Here is a 16,287-nt window from a genome sequence, read left to right as displayed (position 1 = left end):
ATATATATATATATATATATATATATATATATATATATATATATATATTCACTGAAAAAACCATAGGTTATAGACCATATATAGTTAGGAATTTGCATTTACAAAACCTTGAAAATTCACTGAAAAAACCATAGGTTAGAGACCATACAGAGTTAGCTGGACATTTTATTGACATAAAACCAATGAAATTCCATATATAGTTAGTTGCACTAACTATATATCGCGCACCCGCAATCCACTGCTGATGATGTCACATATTACATCATTCATGACATGGTCAGTGACATCACTGATGACATCACTGGTGACATCTCAAATGACATCACTGATGACATCACTGATGACATCATCTAGTGTCTGTGTGTTTTTGTAAAGTTTAAATATGTTTTACATATTGAAGAATGAGTGGATGTATGGAAGACTGAGTGTGTGTGTGGCTGGCTGGGAGGTGTGTGACTCTGTGCATATCAATGTGTACTTGTATCAGTGATTGTATAAGAGAGTAAGTATGTGTTAGTATATGTGTGAAAAAGTATGGTGTTCTGTGTTTAACTGTATAGATGAGGAAATCGAAGTGTGATTGATTGTTTACAGGACTGACTAGGTGTGTGAGTAACTCCATGGATGAGTGGCAGTGTGTGAGTGTCTGCATAGGTGTATGAGTGCATATGATAGTGTTGTAATAATGAGTGACTGTATGTATGAGTGATTGTATGGGTGAATGAGTGAATGTGTGTGTAGACGTAGGAATCAGTGAGTGCGTATGTAGTAACTGGTATTGGTGTGTCATGATGTCCTCAGTGATGTCATTTGAGATGTCATCAGTGATGTCATCAGTGATGTCATTTGAGATGTCATCAGTGATGTCATCAGTGATGTCACTGACCATGTCATGAATGATGTAATATGTGACATCATCAGCAGTGGATTGCGGGTGCGCGATATATAGTTAGTGCAACTAACTATATATGGAATTTCATTGGTTTTATGTCAATAAAATGTCCAGCTAACTATATATGGTCTCTAACCTTTGGTTTTTTCAGTGAATTTTCAAGGTTTTTCCGCCGTGGAAAAGCATACGGACAGTCACTTTGGGGGCCCGTTGCGGGCCCCCTGGGTGAAGGTTGCGTGGGGGGTGCACATGGGGGGTACCTATGGTACCCCCCTGCCCTTGCGTGCATGAAGCGGCAGGCACCGCGCGGTGCCTGCCGCTTTGTGCATGCAAATGCACACCTTTCGTTTTTTGCATTGCGGCGGATGCTGCTTCAAGCAGCATCCGCCGCAATGTAAAACATACAGGATGTGACCGCCAGGGTGGCGGTCACATCCTAATTGCTATGGAGGGACCGCCGCTGCCCATGCGGACGGTCCCTCCAACTCAGGGGTGGCGGACGGACGCAAGTCCGTCCGCCATCCTAATCGGCCCCTATATATGGTCTATAACCTATGGTTTTTTCAGTGAATTTCATTGTTTTTTAAAAGCTAATATCTATAGCTGTAAAATATATTCTTTATTACGTGACGTATCACGTAGCCACGTGAGACGCCTCATGACGCGTCGCATAACCGTGACGTATCGGCTCTGCAGCGCAAACAAAACCTGTAACGTAAGCGCGCCGGAGCACGCTTACAGATATATATATTTTTTTTAACCTTAATTAGACAAAATCCACACGTGCATATATCTTGAGGCCTTGCAAAGGCACATCAAACAAACAGTCCCTACAATTTTGCCAAGTTTGCTGGAAATCCATTCCCTTAATTTTTTTTTACTGTTTCTCTTGGTTTTCCCCTTGTTACGCTTACCGGGACGCTACCCGGTACGCGAACCGGACGGTCCAAAAACACATGATGGCGGACTCCCGTTACGCTGCCGGTTAGCTGCCCGGTTCGCGTACCGGGAAGCGCCTCTACCGCGAAAAATCGCAAAAAATGTTTTTTTATTTTTTGCCCCGTGGGGCACTTTAATATCCCCCTCATCAATCCTAGGGGGTCAGGAGGGGTCTACCTTGCCCCCTTTCCTTCATTTTCCCCTTCGTTTTTCACCACATCTTGTCTCTCGATCCTACCGAGAGACAAGATGGCGGCCGCTCCGGATTGTTTAGAATGTTGACAGACACCGGAGAGCCAATCAGCTTCGCTTCGCGAAGTTCCGTGACGCGTCCGGTACGCAAACCGGGGCGCTAACCGGAGCGCTGTCACAGATATATATATTTTTTTAAACGTTAATTTCTCAAAATCCACTGGAGCACATATATTGAGACATAGCAAAGGCACGTCGGGCAAACCATATCTACAATTTTGCCAAGTTTCATGTAAATCCATTCAGCCGTTCGAGCTAAAAGTGAGTCCAACCGCCCTATGGAAAAATGAATGGGAAAAATGCGTTTTGGGACCCCCTTTTTTCTCGGCTCCCCCTTGACGAAACCCCCCCAAATTTAAAGGGGCTGCTCAGAAACAAAATGTGCCATTTTCCTGAAAATTTAAGCAAATTTCGTCCACAAACGCCAAAGTTATTAGACATAGAATTTTCAGAAATCCCATAGAGAAAAAATCCTAACTATATATACCTACTGGCTATCGCCAGTAGGTAATATATATACATATACATATATATATGTGTGTGTGTGTGTGTATATATATATATATAAATATATATACATAAGCGTTCAAATTCCAGCGCGATAAAACAGACTACAATGAAGGTCGCATATTCACCTTCGCCCGTAAGTACGATGCAATAAAAGCCTCAAAGAACTTGAATTCAGGAGCAGGACACAACGCCGTCCCTGCAACTGCTCAGGCGCGATCCAGGTCACCAGACGGCTCCGGCTCCAGCATTACAGATCTCAGCTCCAACATGGACAGTGGGTCTGAAACAGAAACAGTGAGAGGATCGGCTCGTTTGGGGTTTACACGGCTCACCTTGGAGCAGGAATTGGAGTGTATTCAGCAGGACAGACGCAAGACTCTACGCCCAAGAATTCCAGCACCAGGAAAACCCCAAACACCAAGCGACGAGAACGCAGAAAAAGCAACGCAAAACGCAAAACCCAAGAAAAGAAACTACAAGCGGTGGAACTCAATCAAAAAGAAGTAACAAAAGTAAGCAATCTTTCTCAAACACTGGAAAATGGTCTGTCTGTGATCAATTTAACCACTACTGCTTTTACTGACTCAGAGATGGGCATCTTATCAATGGGTTTGTCGTTTAGTCCCCCTAGCAATTTTAATTACGCAGATACAAGAATTGATCTTTTTAAATTTACGCGTAAACTCAAGCTGCAAAAACATTTCTCCAATAGCAAAACACGCAACTTTGGTAGAAAATCTACGGCTGAGTCAGTTGCTTCGGGGTTAGCGGTGAATGATATCCCGCTGATGCAGGATTTAGAAATGTTACGAGCAGAAGCCCCCCACTCTCAGAACACACAGGGGACAGAGAATTCTCAAGTTGGTAGGCTAACCAACCTCAAGCCACGCTCTACGTTCACCCCTGTTACACCACACGACAACATAGACATTTTTCAAGATGCCATTATTAAACAAGTGAAGGCGTTGCATGTAAAGACTTTAATATCTAACTATCACAAACAAAAGGGCAACAATGCATATCAGAAACTAGTCAAGAAAATAAATATGGATGGTAACATGATAGTCAGGCAATCTGACAAAGGTGGAAACATCATACTCTGGCCCAGGAACCTGTACATGGAGGAGGCTTACCTCCAATTAAATGACCCAAACTGCTATAGACACTGTGATGTGGGCTCACTGAAAAAAGCGCAAATAGACTTCCATTCCTTATTGATGGGTTGGCGATCAAGTGGGCTCATCAGCATGGACGAACTAAAATACTTAAAGAATGATCAACCCATTACCCCTGTTTTGTACTTAATTCCTAAAGTGCACAAGAATGCTATCAAGCCGCCCGGAAGACCTATTATTTCGGCGTGTGGGGGGCTATTAGAGAAAGCTACCACCTACATTGACTTATTCCTCCAAGACCATGTGTTGGCACTTCCTTCCTACATTCAGGATTCTAGTGACCTTTTGAGGAAAATAAATGAAATTCAATGGAAAAATGACTATTGGTTGATCACTTTAGATGTATCATCGCTGTATACCAGCATAGTACGTGCGGATGGGTTGAGGGCTGTTGAGTTCTATTTGGGCAAACGCCCAATTGAATTAGCAGAGCACAACAAAATGTTACTCACTATGATTAGCTTCTGTTTGCATCACAACTATTTCATGTTCCTTAATCGGTATTATCAGCAGGTTAGAGGTGTCGCCATGGGGGCCTGTTTCTCTCCCAGTTATGCCTGTTTACATATGGGTTACTGGGAGAGACAGGTCCTCAGTGGTGATCACCGCGACATCTGTACTCGCCATATCATACGATGGTACAGGTACATCGATGATATTTTAATGATCTGGCGGGGAACGCATGAGGAAGCTGTAAAATTTATTGATGCTCTAAACATAAATGCATACAATTTGGCCTTCACATCACACATCAGTCAGGAAGAAGCACACTTTCTTGATGTAACAATTGAGGTCAGTCAGGACAGATTAGAGACTAAACTCTACAGGAAGCCTACTGCAGGCAATACCGTACTGCACGCGGATAGCCATCATCCCCCACACCTAATCAGAAGCATCCCCTATGGGGAAATGCTCAGAATTAGGCGCGTTTCCAGTACAGACATCCACTGCAAAGCAGCACAGGCACCCAGCAAACAGAGGTTTCTTGCAAGAGGCTATGCAGAGCATCTAATAGACATAGCCATCAAAAAATCAAATGCCCTGTCCCGTAGCGATGCACTGATCCACAAGAAAGCCCAGAGGTCCATGGTTTCAAGTGTTATCCAACCAGTTAGACTCATATGGACCTACAACAGGCAACACGGGGCACTTAGAAAGATAATCAACCAACACTGGAACTTTATCAAGCTTGATCCAGTAATTGGTGAACACATGCCCAACAAACCAGCTATCACCTTCAGAAAGGCATACTCTTTACAGGATGCCATAGTAAAGTCTAGCCCGGAGGTGATTCCACCTAAGAACTGGTTGGCAGCAAGCCGAGGTTTCAGGAAATGCTCAAGCTGCAAGGCATGCTCGCAGGGACTCAACAAAACCGAGTTCCTAACAGCATTCTCTACAGTGCCCCGCAAGATCAACAAACAATTGACATGCAAAACGGAGTATGTGGTCTATGTGCTGGAGTGCCCATGTGGCCTGCAGTATATTGGCAGTAACAAATTGCAGGTCCACAAAAGGGTACTCCAGCACATCAGGGCCATCAATACCAATGACGCCACATACCCAGTTGCCAGGCATTTTAAGGAGCGCCACAACAACAACAGTGGACTCCTTAGGTACTATGCCATAGATTCAGTAGGTCCTTTAAGGAGGGGTGGCAACAGAGAAGGCATTTTAAGGGCATTAGAGACCAGGTACATCTTGGAAATGGACAGCAAGACCCCCAATGGCCTAAATTCAACGGAGGATTTCTATACGTGTCTATGAATGTCCCCCCCCATGGTACCTTCATTTATGCCTGCTCCCTCTCTCTCCTCCCCCCATTTTCTTTGTTGGATAAACAGAATAATTGCTTACTACCTTGGTTACACTATTGGTTACTATTACAACTGCAAATGAACAAAACAACTAAGTTGAATAGTTAGATACCATTGTAATGTACCCACCTGGTATATTCCTCTGTAAGTTGCATTAGGCAGCGCATAGATTCCAAATTTTAATGATCATATTTTCGATTTTTATCACATTTTGGTTTAGTTTGAATTCACAACTTTATTTGGGATTCTCAATCATGTACCCTAGCACTTTGGCTTTAGGAGGAGAGTTGTAAATTGCGTCATATTGATGGTCTCCAATTAGGACATATGCAAGTTTCAATTGAAATATATCATTCCTAATTGGACTAAGATGTGTGAGAAGAGAAAAAATGTAAAAATATTTGAGTCCGATTAGCCAATTACTATCAAATTGTATATATTATATGTATATAAAGCCATGCAGTTTTTTGGTTACTTTGTGTGTAAAAAGATGTAAAATATATGAACTTATTATCATGTGTTTTTATAACGACATAGGATCACTTATGTCAATTATCATTTTTTCGGATCTAAAAAGTATTTAAACAGTTATTAGCAAAACATGTAAAACATGAATTGTTTCTTCTCAAAGCATTGTACGCAAGATGTTTTCTATGTCCATTATGGACATCTCCCTCCAAAGAAACTAGCCAATCAAAGTGTGCTATTTTGAATGCACTAGCACTTTAAATTTTGCGCAACTCTCTCAGTGCGCCATGTGACCAAGGCCTCTGTGAAGGCCGAAACGTTATGCTGGCGTGGTGTGCTGAAGAATAAAAAAACTCACCTGCACTCTGGGTTTTCCGTTTTCTTCCTTTTGATGGGCTCCGGATGGTGGGTGCGCCGCCGTGAGGAAAACGAGTGCGAAAATATGTGTATATATATATATATATATATATATATATATATATATATATATATATATATATATATATATATATATATATATATATATATATATATATATATATATATATATATATATATATATATATATATATATATATACATATATATATATATATATATCTATGCAAAAAAGAAGGAGAGAACTCTGGGTAGGTCTCAGTTTAGGTGGAAAGCAGCTCCTGTTAGAGCACTCTCAACACCAGCGACACTCTAGATCTGCTCACCTCAAATGTCTGTTTTTCTATCAAAGTTTTTAAGCATAGGATTAGACAGTGCTATCCATGCCGAGATAGAAAATTACAAAGTCTTTCGCCATTTAAACAGCAAAGTCTTTAAGCATAGGACTAGTACAGTGCAGTCCTTGCCGAGCTGTCAAACAACAAAAGCCATTTATCACTCCAGGCACAATATTACAGCTTTGAATTGGTAAAATACCACCTCAAGCCAACCTGAAATGAATAAAAGCAACCCCTGACACAGTGTTTCGCTCTAATTAGAGCTCTTCAGAGAGGTATAGCTTTGTCCAGACACAAGGGAGCACCCAGTATTAAGTCAAAACAAAACCCTTTCAGGCATAGAGTGACGCATAAATTATGCAAAAAAGAAGGAGAGAACTCTGGGTAGGTCTCAGTTTAGGTGGAAAGCAGCTCCTGTTAGAGCACTCTCAACACCAGCGACACTCTAGATCTGCTCACCTCAAATGTCTGTTTTTCTATCAAAGTTTTTAAGCATAGGATTAGACAGTGCTATCCATGCCGAGATAGAAATTGACAAAGTCTTTCGCCATTTAAACAGCAAAGTCTTTAAGCATAGGACTAGTACAGTGCAGTCCTTGCCGAGCTGTCAAACAAAAAAGCCATTTATCACTCCAGGCACAATATTACAGCTTTGAATTGGTAAAATACCAACTCAAGCCAACCTGAAATGAATAAAAGCAACCCCTGACACAGTGTTTTGCTCTAATTAGAGCTCTATATATATATATATATATATATATATTACCTACTGGTGGTCGCCAGTAGGTAGTTTTAGGACCTATTATCCATAGGAAAAGTGTTTTTTGATTTGCCAATATCTTTTGCGCCGGTTGACGAATCTTCAGGGAATTTTCAAAATGAATGGCTCGCTACAGTCAGCTCCTGTCTTGAAAGTTTGGGAGTGATACGTCAAGCGGGGGCCAAGAAAAAAGGGGGTCCCAAACACATTTTCTCCTTGTTAATTTCCATGGGAAATATTGGAACAGGCTAAAGCCCAAATTGCTGAAAGGAATTACACCAAATTTGAAAAAAAGTAGCTCTTGGTTCAGAAAGCGACTTTTTTTTTTAAATGGTGTAAATCCGTTCAGTAGTTACAGAGAAATTCAAGAAATAAAAATACGGATATCTGAGCACAGTGGTCGCAACTCCTCCGGGGCACGAGCTTAACTCTAATTGGCTGCCAACACTCTAATCCAGAATGTGTTGGCAGCCATCTTGTGACTTGGTAACCGAGTCACAAGAAAAAGGTAAAACAAAAGTAATAAAACAAGAAAAGGGGGCAGGGTCTCCCACAAGGACCCCCAGGCCCCAAAAAAGCATTTTTTAAATGGCTGAATTTGGGTGGGCCAGGTCCTGGGGCAATGCTTAATTAATTTGCGGGGCCCCGCGGGGGCCCCCGCAGCTCCGGGGACCTTCACCTCCCCGGGGCGTGAAAAATAAATGCATGTGGGGTCCCAATCCTCCCCACGCTGCCCTGGGGACCGCCACCTCCCCGGGGCTTTATTATAATAGAGGCGGGGCCTCACAGGCCCCCCAAGCCCCGAGGACCACCACCTCCCCGGGACTTCTGTTATTAATGAGGGGGGCCTCGCGGGCTCCCCAAGCCCCGGGGACCACCACCTCCCCAGGGCTATGTTAAATGTAGGGAGGGGGCCGCACGGGCCCCCTCCTGGGGCCCTTGATGGCACTGGGGACCGCCACCCCCCAGGGCCAGCTCCTGCAATGTCCCGGGGTGCCCACATTGACATTTGCAATGACAGGGCGAGAGCCGTGCGGCTCCCGCCCTGACATTGCAAACTCTGCTTTGTTTCTTGGAAGCAAGAGCAGGAAGGAAACCTGCTTTTGCTTCTTAGAAGCAAAGCAGAATTGCTTTTGGGCAAGGGGGACTGCATGTCTGCAGCTCCCCTTTCCCAAAAGCAATGACGGCTCCTCCAGGAGGCGGGGAGCCGGCAGGGACCGTGGGGGCATTGGGGCTCCCCCCATGGTCCCTAAAATGAGGTCTGGCCTCAGGAGAGGGGCCATGTGGCCCCCTCCAAAATTAAACAAAAAGTAAAGGCTGGCCAGGCCCCGAGGAGATGGGGTCCCCGGGGTCAGAAGTGGCCCAGGGAAGGGGGGCCACGCGGCCCCCTCCCATAAAAGAAAAAAGAAAAAAAAAGAAACCGGCAACTCGCTGGAGGCCCGCCCCCTCCCTGCATGACTCTGCAAACGCACCCCCTGCTGCATTCTAAGTTGGGGGATTAGGTCCCCTTCATTCCTGAGGGTTCCTGGGGGTCAACTAGCCCACCAGGTACCTCCAGTGAGCCCCACACAGTGGGATTGCTGAGAGGTGGTCCGAGGTCACACCCCTTTTTACACCACTCTGCCATCGCGCCTCATGGCACATTGCTCGTGGGGCAATGAGGTCCTCTTGTGTCCTGAGGACCTCAGGACACAAGTGTACTACATCCCTCGAGCAGCAGTGCGCCAGGAGGCGTGTTTGCAGAGTGGTGAAAAAAGGGAGCATGGCCCAAGACTGCTCACAGCAGTCCAGTTGACTGGGGCTTCCTGGAGGTAACAGGAGGGCTAGTTGGCCCCCAGGGACCCTCTGGAGGAAAGGGGACTTAATCCTCCAACTGAGAATGTACCAGGAGTCGCGTTTGCGGAGTGTTGGAGAAATGGGGCATGGCCTGTGTCCACCTATCAGTAATCCCACTGTGTGGGGCTTACTGGAGGTAAGAGGTAGGCTAGTTGGCCCCTTAAGGACCCCCAGCAGTGAAGGGGACTTCAATCCCCATCCAAGAGAGCGCCAGTGAGCGCGTTTGCAGAGTGGTGGTCAAGGGGGGGCGTGGCCTGCTATGAGAATTTAGCCATCCTGCTGTGTGGAACTTACTGGTTGTAATAGGAGGGGTAGTTGGCCCCCAAGGATGTCCTTGGGGCCAACTACCCCTTTTGGTAACTCCAGTAAGTCCCACACAGTAGGATTTCTAAGATGTGGTACTTAGTGTATAGGAATTATGTAGAGTGGGACTATGTGTTATGGAGAGTAATTATGTGGTATTGTAGTCTGTGTTGTGGAGTGGTAACGTCAGGTTTAGTCTGCCTTGTTTCCATAGAAGCTAAACTATGAACTCAGTGAGACAAAAAAAGAAGGTTTCACTGAGGAGCACTTGTGGACCTAGTCAGAGGTATGAGCAGGGCCACTGGAATTATGCAACAGTTTGGCTGCACCGACTTTCGCACAATCATACATTTTCTGCATTAGCCACATAATTCATCATCTGCTCCCTAATCTGCTAATTTGAACAAAAAAAGCCTTGTTTCTAGCTCAAACGGCTCAAACGTTACCAAAAATGCAGTGACAAGTGTTACAGCGTGGTGGAAGGCCCTTTGTAAATCTAGAATGGTCACCTGTTACTTATTGCTAAATGTGGGTGTTAAATTGTTACTAATGGTGTGCAAGCCACTCTGGCTTCACTCTGCGCCTCTCTTGCCTCTTTCTGCTTTTCTGTTGTTTCTTTCTGCACATTTCTTTCTTTTTCTGCACTTCTCTTGCCTCTCTCTGCACATCTCTTCTACTTTTTGCACCTCTCTTGCCTCTTTCTGTACCTCTCTTGCCTCTTTTTGCACCTCACTTGCTTCTTTCTGTACGCCTCTTGCCTCTCTGTGCATCCTTCTTCCCTCTTTCTGCACCTCTCTTGCCTTTTTCTGCACCTCTCTTACCTCTTTCTGCACCCATTTTGCCTCTTTCTGTACCCCTGTTCCTTCTTTCTGCACTTTTGTTTCTTTCTGCACCTCTCATGCTTCTTTCTGCACCACTCTTGCCTTATTATCCACCCTTCTTCCCCCTTTTTGCATGTCTGTTGCTTCTTTCTGCACTACTCTTGTCCCTTTCTATACCTCTCTTGCTTCTTTCTGCACCCCACTTGCCTCTTTCTGCACCCTTCTTCCCTATTTGTTTACCTCTCTTGCCTCTTTCTACATCCCTGTTGCCTCTTTCTGCACCCTTTGTGACTCCTGCAGCACCTCTGTTGGTTCTTTTGGCACTGCTCTTGCTTCTTTCTGCACCTCTTTTGCCTGTTTCTGCAACTCTCTTGCCTCTTTCTGCACTTCTCTTGCCTCCTTCAGCACCTCTGTTGCTTCTTTTTTGCACTTCTCTTCCTCTTTCTGCACCCTTTTTGCCTCTTTCTGCGCCTCTGATGCTTCTTTCTGCACTTCTCTTGCTTCTTTCTGCATCTCACTTGCCTCTTTCAGCAGCTTTGTTGCTTTTTTCTACAGACCTCTTGCGCCTTTCTGTACCTCACTTGCCTCTTTCAGCACCTCTGTTGATATTTTCTGCAAATCTCTTGCCTCTTTCTGCAGCCCTCTTTTCTCTTTCTGTACCTCTCTTGTCTCTTTCTGCAGCCCTGTTCCCTTTTTCTGCACATTTCCTGCCTGTTTCTGTACCTCTCCTCCCTCTTTTGGTACCTCTGTTGCCTCTTTCTGCACTTCTCTTGCTCTTTCTCCACCCTTTGCGCCTCTTTCAGCATATCTATTGCCTCTTTCTGCCCTTCACTTGCCTGTTTCAGCACCTTTGTTGCTTTTTTCTGCATATCTCTTGCCTCTTTCTGCACTTTCGTTTCTCTTTCTGTACCTCTCTTGCCTCTTTCTGCACCCCTCTTTACTCTTTGTGCACATTTCCTGCCTGTCTTTGCACCTCCCTTGCCTCTTTAAGCACCCCTGTTGATTGTTTTCTGCTGATCTCTTGCCTCTTTCTGCAGCCCTCTTCTCTCTTTCTGTACCTCTCTTGCCTCTTTCTGCAGCCCTGTTCCCTTTTTCTGAACCTTTCCTGCCTGTTTCTGCACCTCTCTTGCATCATTGTGCACCCCTCCTACGTTTTTCTGCGCCCCTCTTGCCTCTTTTGCACCTCTGTTGGTTCTTTCTGCAGTACTCTTGCTACTTTCTGTACCTCACTTGCCTCTTTCTGTACTTCTCTTGCTTCTCTCTACACATCTGTTGATTCTTTTAGCAATTCTTTTGCCTCTTTCAGCACTTCTCTTCCTTATTGCTGCACCCCTCCTGCCTCTTTCTGTACCTCACTTGCCCCTTTGTGTACCTCTCCTACCTCTTTCTGTACCCCTCTTGCCTCTTTTTGCAACTCTGTTGGTTCTTTCTGCACTGCTCTTGCTTATTTCTGCACCTCACTTGCCTCTTTCTGCACTTCTCTTGCTTCTTTCTACACCTCTGTTGCTTCTTTCAGCAATTCTCTTGCCTCTTTCTGCTATTATCTTGCTTGTTTTTGCAGCTCTCTGGCGACATTCTGCACCTCTGTTGCCTCTTTCTGCACTTCATGTGCTTTTTCTGTACCTCTATTGCCTCTTTTGGCACATCTGTTACTTCTTTCTGCATCTCTCTTGCCTCTTTCTGCATCCCTCTTCCCTCTTCGTTCAACTCTCTTGCTTTTTTCTACACCTCTCTTCCCTCTTTATGCACTACTCTTGCTAATTTCAGCACCTCTGTTGCTTTTTTCTGCAGATCTCTTGCCTATTTCTGCACCTCACTTGCCTCTTTCAGCACCTCTGTTGCTTTTTTCTGAAGATCTCTTGCCTCTTTCTGCAAACCTCTTTTCTTTTTCTGCACCTCCCTTGCCTCTTTCTGCACCCCTGTTCCTTCTTTCTGCACCTTTCCGACCTGTTTCTGCACCTATCTTGCCTCTTTCAGCACCACTGTTACTTCTTTCTGTACTTTTCTTCCTTCTTTCTGGATCTCTCTTGCTTCTTTCTGCACCTCACTTGCCTCTTTCAGTACCTCTTTTTCTTTTTTCTGCAGGTATCTTTCCTCTTTCTGCACCCCTCATTTCTCTTTCTGCAACTCCCTTGCCTCTTTCTGCACCCCTGTTCCCTCTTTGTGTACCTTTTCCGCCTGTTTCTGTACCTCCCTTGCCTCTTTCTGTACCTCTGTTGCCTCTTTCTTCACTTCTCTTACTTCTTTCTGCCCCCCTGTTGCCTCTTTCAGCACCTCTGTTGCTTTTCTCTGCAGATCTTTTGACCCTTTCTGTACCTCACTTGCCTCATTCAGCACCTCTGTTGCTTTTTCTGCAGATATCTTGCCTCTTTCTGTACCTCTTGTGCCTCTTTCTGTACCCCTGTTCCCCTGTACATCTGTTGGTTCTTTCTGCACTTCTCTTCCTTCTTTCTGCACCCCTCATGCCTCCTTCTGCACCTTCGATGCTTTCTGTTCTTCCCTTGTTTCTTTCTGCACTGCTCGTGCCTCTCTCTGCATCCCTCTTGTCTCTTTGAAAACCTCTTTTGCTTCTGTCTGCACTTCTCCCTCCCCTTTCTGCACCCCTCTTGCATCTTTCAACACCTCTGTTGCTTTTTGTGCAGATCTATTACCTCTTTCTGCCCTACACTTGCCTCTTTCAGCACCTCTGTTGCTTTTTTCTGCATATCTCTTGCCTCTTTCTGCACCCTTCTTTTCTCTTTCTGCACCCGTTTCCTCTTTAAGCACATTTCCTGCCTGTTTTTGCACCCCCTTGCCTCTTTCAGACCTCTGTTGCATTTCTCTGCAGATCTTTTGACAATTTCTGCCCCTCACTTGCCTCTTTCAGCACGTCTGTTGCTTTTTTCTGTAGATCTCTTGCCTCTTTCTGTACCTCTCGTTCCTCTTTCTGCACCCCTGTTCCCTCTTTCTGCACCTTTCCTGCCTGTTTCAGCACCTCTCTTGCACCACTCTTGCCTCTCTCTGTACCTCTGGCACCTCTTTCTACATTTCTCTTCCTTCTTTGTGTACCTCTCCTACCTCTTTCTGCACATCTCTTGCTTCTTTTTGCACCTCTGTTGGTTCTTTCAGCAATCTCTTGCCTCTTTCTGCTATTCTCTTGCTTGTTCTGCACCTCTCTTGCGTCTTTTTTACCTCTATTGCCTCTTTATGCACTCCACTTGCGCTCTTTCTGCGCCTCTCTTACCTCTTTCGGCACCTCTGTTGCTTCTTTCTGTATACCTCTTGCTTCTTTCTGCACCCCTCTTCCTTCTTTGTGCAACTCTCCTGCCTCTTTCTATACCTCTCTTCCCTCTTTCTGCACCACTCTTGCCTCTTTCAGCACCTCTGTTGCTTATTTCTGCACTTCTCTTGCCTCTTTCTGCACCCTTTGAGCCTCTTTCAGTACCTCTGCCGCTTGTTTCTGCACTTCTCTTCCTTCTTTCGGCACTCCTTGTGCCTCCTTCTGCACTTCTGTTGCTTCTTCCTGCACTTCTCTTGGTTCTTTCTGCACTGCTTTTGCCTCTTTCTGTATCCCTCTTGCCTTTTTGAGCACCTCTTTTGCTTCTTTCTGTACCTCTATCTCCTCTTTCTACACCTCTCTTACCTCTTTCTGCACCTCTCTTGCCTCTTTCTGTACCTCTTTTGCTTCTTGCTGCACTTCTCTTCCTTCTTTCTGCACCCCTCATGCCTCCTTCTGCACCTCTGTTACTTCTTTCTGCACTTCTCTTGGTTCTTTTTGCACTGCTCTTGCCTCTTTCTGCATCCCTCTTGTCTCCTTGAACACATTTTTTGCTTCTTTCTGCACTTCTCTCTCCCCTTTCTGTACCCCTCTTGCCTCTTTCAACACCTCTGTTGCTTTTTTCTGCAGATCTATTGCCTCTTTCTGCCCTTCACTTGCCTCTTTCAGCACCTCTGTGGCTTTTTTCTGCATATCTCTTGCCTCTTTCTTCACCCCTCTTTTCTCTTTCTCAATCAATCAATCAATCATGCCATTTGTATAGCGCACTACTCACCCGGGAGGGTCTCAAGGCGCTTGGGGGGAGGGGTATGCTACTGCTCGAACAGCCAGGTCTTGAGTTGTTTCCTGAAGGCGAGATGGTCCTGGGTCAGCCGAAGGTGGATGGGGAGGGAGTTCCAAGTCCTGGCAGCCAGGTAAGAGAAGGATCTTCCTCCGGCGGTGGCTCTTCAGATGCGTGGTACGGCTGCGAGGGCGAGGCTGGTGGACCGTAGCTGGCGGGTGGGCGTGTAGAAGGTCAGGCGGTCGTTGAGGTACTTGGGGCCCAGGTCGTGGAGAGACTTGTGTGCGTGGGTGAGGAGCCGGAACGTGATCCTCTTGTCGACGGGGAGCCAGTGCAGGTTCCTCAGGTGGCTGGAGATGTGGCTGCGTCGGGGCACATCCAGGATGAGTCGGGCGGAGGCGTTCTGGATGCGCTGGAGTCTTTTCTGTAGCTTGGCTATGGTTCCGGCGTAGAGGGCGTTTCCGTAGTCCAGTCGGCTGGTGACGAGTGCACCTCTCTTACCTCTTTCTGTAACCCTGTTTCCTCTTTGTGCACATTTCCTGCCTATTTTTGTACCTCCCTTGCCTCTTTCAGAACTCTGTTGCCTTTCTGTGCAGCTCTTTTGACCATTTCTGTACCTCACTTGCCTTTTTCAGCACCTCTGTTGCTTTTATCTGCAGATCTCTTGCTACTTTCTGTACCTCTTGTGCCTCTTTCTGCACCCCTGTCCCCTCTTTCTGCACCTTTCCTGCCTGCTTCAGCACCTCTCTTGCACCTCTCTTGCCTCTCTCTGTACCCCTGGCACCTCTTTCTGCATTTCTCTTCCTTCTTTCTGCATCGCTCCTGCCTTTTTCTGTATCTTGCTTGCCTCTTTGTGCACCTCTCCTACCTCTTTCTGCACCCCTCTTGCTTCTTTTTGCACCTCTGTTGGTTCTTTCAGCAATCTCTTGCCTCTTTCTGCTATTCTCGTGTTTGTTCTGTACCTATCTTGCGTCTTTTTTACCTCTATTGCCTCTTTATGCACTTCACTTGCTTCTTTCTGCCCCTCTCTTACCTCTTTCGGCACCTCTGTTACTTCTTTCTGTATCCCTCTTGCCTCTTTCTGCACCTCTCTTCCTTCTTTGTGCAACTCTCCTGCCTCTTTCTATACCTCTCTAACCTCTTTCTGCACCACTCTTGCCTCTTTCAGCACCGCTGTTGCTTATTTCTGCACTTCTCTTGCCTCTTTCTGCACCCTTTGAGCCTCTTTCAGTATAAACATTCAGAACAGGACAACCTGACCAAGGTTAAGCACAACCAAAACAAAAGTGTTTATCAAATTAATAATTATGGTGCTGCACACTCCAGGTGCCTGTTGTCCTAAGGCACAAATCCGAACACTAGACAATAAACAAAAGGTAGGGGGCGCACTCAAAAGGATCAAGGAGGCAATGTTATTATTCCAAAAGTTCTTTTCTTTATTTCGGGTATTATACCAGATAAAACAGCCAACGCATTTCGTTACAGTACGTAACTTCGTCAGGGCATAAATTCAAATATTCAAAAAACGGCCCGTAGCGACCCAGTGTATAGATCATAAAGGTGAGGTTTTCAAATCCCAAGTGTCATATGCAGATTAGCAACGAGACACACTTAAGAGAAATCCTAATCCACTGAAGGAAAAAAACGATGTGGCATCGGTATCAGTTTTGTGAGTACTGCTTGTCTATGTTGTTAATCTCATATCGCTAAAGCTCCAAGTGCACCTTTCCTACCTCATTCTGCACCCTTCTTGCTTCTATT

The sequence above is a fragment of the Lissotriton helveticus genome, chromosome 5_1 (assembly GCF_964261635.1).
Source record: "Lissotriton helveticus chromosome 5_1, aLisHel1.1, whole genome shotgun sequence".
NCBI classification, from domain to species: domain Eukaryota; kingdom Metazoa; phylum Chordata; class Amphibia; order Caudata; family Salamandridae; genus Lissotriton; species Lissotriton helveticus.
The sequence above is the reverse complement of the archived record's forward strand: the minus strand, read 5'-3'. Positions refer to the sequence as shown.